At 43.0% G+C, this 3,777-nt stretch overlaps 1 pseudogene; it reads right to left on the bottom strand.

Moving 5' to 3' along the window:
- Positions 1-582: 582 nt before the first annotated feature.
- LOC133378571 (5S ribosomal RNA) lies at positions 583-701 on the bottom strand (annotated as a pseudogene).
- Between the last annotated feature and the right edge of the window lie 3,076 nt (positions 702-3,777).

The raw sequence follows: 3,777 nt of genomic DNA, 5'->3' as shown, positions 1-3,777 counted from the left end.
ATGGGAGCTGTACGCTGAGGTGCACCGTTGGCTGATCCTGCCAGTGGGTACGAGGGTGTTTGTTCTGAATCACGTCGGGGTCACCAGATGTAGATATCACGACACAGTGAGACACGGTGAGACCAGAGTTCAATTTCGGAGCCCCCCTCGTAATTCTCGTCTCCGCTTTTATTTTACCTCCGCTTGGAGGCGTGGATTATTTTCTCTCCATAAACAGCCTATGACCTTTAACTATTGTATAACATCACGTACATACATAGTACAACAGCATTATCTACGTGGCAATATGCAGGCAGTTATTTAACCACTACAGATGTCAGTATCGTTTACAGCCATAAAGTTAACCACATCCTGTTTTTCCACTGGTCAGATCGCAATGTCTTGAGAGATAGTGTACTGAGAACAGCAGCGTGGTTTGCCAACGTATGCTGTTCATTCAGTCCACCCCACAACCAGCAATCAATAGCTCTTGTTGTTATATGCCTTCAAGTCGATTACTACTGATGGTGACCCTTTTGGATATATTCATAGGGTTTTCATGGTAAGAGGTATTCAGAGGTGGCTTACCATTGCCTTCCCCTAAGCCTACGGCACCCAGTATTCCCAGGCGGTCTCCCATCCAAGCACTAACCAGGCCTGATCCTGCTTAGCTTCCGAGATCAGACAAGATTGGGCGTGTTCAGGGTAGTATAGCCTTATCCTCTAGGAATCTGTCTAATCCCTTTTCAAAGCCATCCAGCTGGGGGCAACTGCTGCTTCTTATGGGAGCAAAATCCATCCTTTAACTGTGAAAAAGGTACTTCCCTTTGTCTCTCTGGAATCTCCCTGGGTTCTTGTATTAGGCAAAAGGGAGGAAAACCTCTCCCTGTCTTTTTCCCCCTCCACACCATGCACAACATTATACTCATCTACCTTGTCCCCCTTTACTCAATTTTTTTCTAAATTAAGAGGCCACAGATGTTATGACTTTTCCATGTGGTTACTTCAGTCCTTGATCATTTTGGTTACCTTTTCCTGCACCTTTTCCAGCTCTGCAAAATCCTTTTTGATGTGCAGAAACCAAAAGTGTACACAGCCTTTAAAGTGTGGTTGTACCCATATATTTGTATAAAGGTATGTAACTTTAAAGTTGACAATGAGGACATTGAACTTGTCAAGGATTATCAATACCTCGGCACAGTCATTAACCAAAATGAAGACGATAGTCAAGAAATCAGAAGAAGGCTAGGACTGGGGAGGGCAGCTGTGAGAGAACTAGAAAAGGTCCTCAAATGCAAAGATGTATCACTGAACACTAAAGTCAGGATCATTCAGACCATGGTATTCCCGATCTCTATGTATGGATGTGAAAGTTGGACAGTGAAAAAAGCAGGTAAGTGAAAAATCAACTCATTTGAAATGTGGTGTTGGAGAGCTTTGCGGATACCATGGACTGAGAAAAAGACAAATAATTGAGTGTTAGAACAAATTATACCAGAACTATCACTAGAAGCTACAATGATGAAACTGAGGTTATCATATTTTGGACACATAATGAGAGGACATGATTCACTAGAAAAGACAATAATGCTGGAAAAACAGAAGGGAGTAGAAAAAGAGGCCAAACAAGAGATGGATTGATTCCATAAAAGAAGCCACAGACCTGAACTTACAAGATCTGAACAGGGTCATCTATGGCAGATGCTCTTGGGGGTTACTGATTCATAGGATCGCAATAAGCCATAATTGACTTGAAGGCACATAACAACAAAATTATGATTATGATCAGGGCTGTGAAGTAGGAGTCGTGGAGTCGGAGTCGGAAGCAATTTTGGGTGGATTCGGAGTCAGAGTCGGTAGAAATGTACCGACTCCGGCTTCAAAATAAAATTAATACTTTAATATTAATATTAATAAATTAATATGCATTTGCCATTTATGAAGGAGTCGGAGTCGGACAGTAGAAAAATAGAGGAGTCGGAGTCCAATGTTTGACGTACTGACTCCACAGCTCTGATTATGATATCGGCGGTTTCATGTTCAGTTCCATTCCTAATGATCCCCAACATGGAGTTCACCTTTTTTCACAGCAGCCACACGCGGGGTCGATGTTTTCATCATCCACCAGAACCTCAGGTTCCCTCTCCTAGTCAGTTGCTGCTAGCTCAGACCCCATCAGCATCTATGTGAGGTTGAGATTTCTATTTATTTGTTAAATTTATATCCCCCCCTTCCTCCCAAAAGGAGCCCAGGGTGGCAAACAGGTGACAAAACACTAAAAACATCTATAAAGCATCTTAAAAACAAAGCATCTTTAAAAAAATATTTAAAAACATCTTAAAAAACAATTCCAACACACATACAGACAGGGCTAAGGTTCGTACTTAAAAGGTTTGTTGAAAGAGAAAAGTTTTCACTAGGTGTCGAAAAGCTAACAGAGATTACGACTGTCTAATATTTAAGGGGAGGGAATTCCAAAGTGTCGGTGCCACAACACTAACAGTCCACTTCCTATGTTGTGCAGAACGGACCACCTGATAAGATGGTATCTGCAGGCAGCTCTCACCTGCAAAGCACAGTGATCAACTGGGGATATAAGGGGTAAGATGACCTTTTAGGTATCCTGGTTCCAAACTGTATAGGGTTTTGTACACCAAAACCAGCACCTTGAACTTAGCCTGGTAACTAAGTTTTTTGCTCCAAAGTGCATCACTTCATACTCGCTTACAATGAATTCCATTTGCCCTATTTTAATGTCTACTCCCCCAGTTTGCAGATATCCCTTTGGAGTTCCTCGAAATCCCTTTGCAACATTTTCTTACATCGAAAATAACTTTGCCTTGAAGCACTGTGACACATGAAGAGTGACATGAGTGACAATTTAAATTCACCCAACACGAAGCTGCAAAGGCATATTTTGACATGGATTCTTTGCAGCTCTTATACATACATCATAGCTGCTCCCTACACTGATGGCTTCCTGGACAGGAAACATACTGTCTTTCTCAAAAAAGAGAACCGATCTGTGGATGGTGGGGGCAGGGGGGGCATTATGTGGCAAGTGGCAACTGTTACATTTCACATCTTGCCTGCAGATATATTGCTATATTCAACCATTATACACTCTGTTTTCCTTCATGCTGGCTAAGTTGCAAAATCTTGATGCAAAGGACTGTGCACATGCAGTAGTGTAGTGGCAAATTCAGAAGTGCAGCATCTCTTCATGATAGTCACAGCCACACCCCCTCACAGCCATGCTCCTCCACAGCCATACCTCCTTCTAAGATTATAGAATAATCTGACCCTGCTTGAATACTGCTGTCTGTTTCTCAATCACTGTCACCATTTCACTGTCCTTTCTCACTGTCAGGGATATTGCTTGAATTACCGGATTCATGGTCTATACGTTTATCTACCTGCTGCTGGAGTCTTCTCAGTGGCCGACGTACCTCCTTTCACTTTGATTGGATCCAGTCAGCAGGTTAGAAGACTCTTCTCAGTGGCGAACATACTTCCCTTTCATGCTGATTGGCTCATAGGATGCTGGAGACATAGAGACCCCGCTGGGTCCTGGCTCCCAAAAAAGTAAGGTATCTGACCCCTTGAGTTCCTGAACGGCTACTACTTATGATTGTGTGGGGCAAACACAAGATGTTACCCACCCTGCACATGCGCTTTAGAGGGTGCTTCTGATGCTTTCCTTTGAACTTCATAGTGACATCAGATGATTAACAGGTGAGTAGCCTCACTCACCCATCAAAATGGCCTACAGGGTGAAAGGGGAAGTGCAGGATCCAG

Source organism: Rhineura floridana, chromosome 2 (assembly GCF_030035675.1).
Source record: "Rhineura floridana isolate rRhiFlo1 chromosome 2, rRhiFlo1.hap2, whole genome shotgun sequence".
Classification (NCBI taxonomy): domain Eukaryota; kingdom Metazoa; phylum Chordata; class Lepidosauria; order Squamata; family Rhineuridae; genus Rhineura; species Rhineura floridana.
This window is presented reverse-complemented; position numbering and strand designations above follow the sequence as displayed.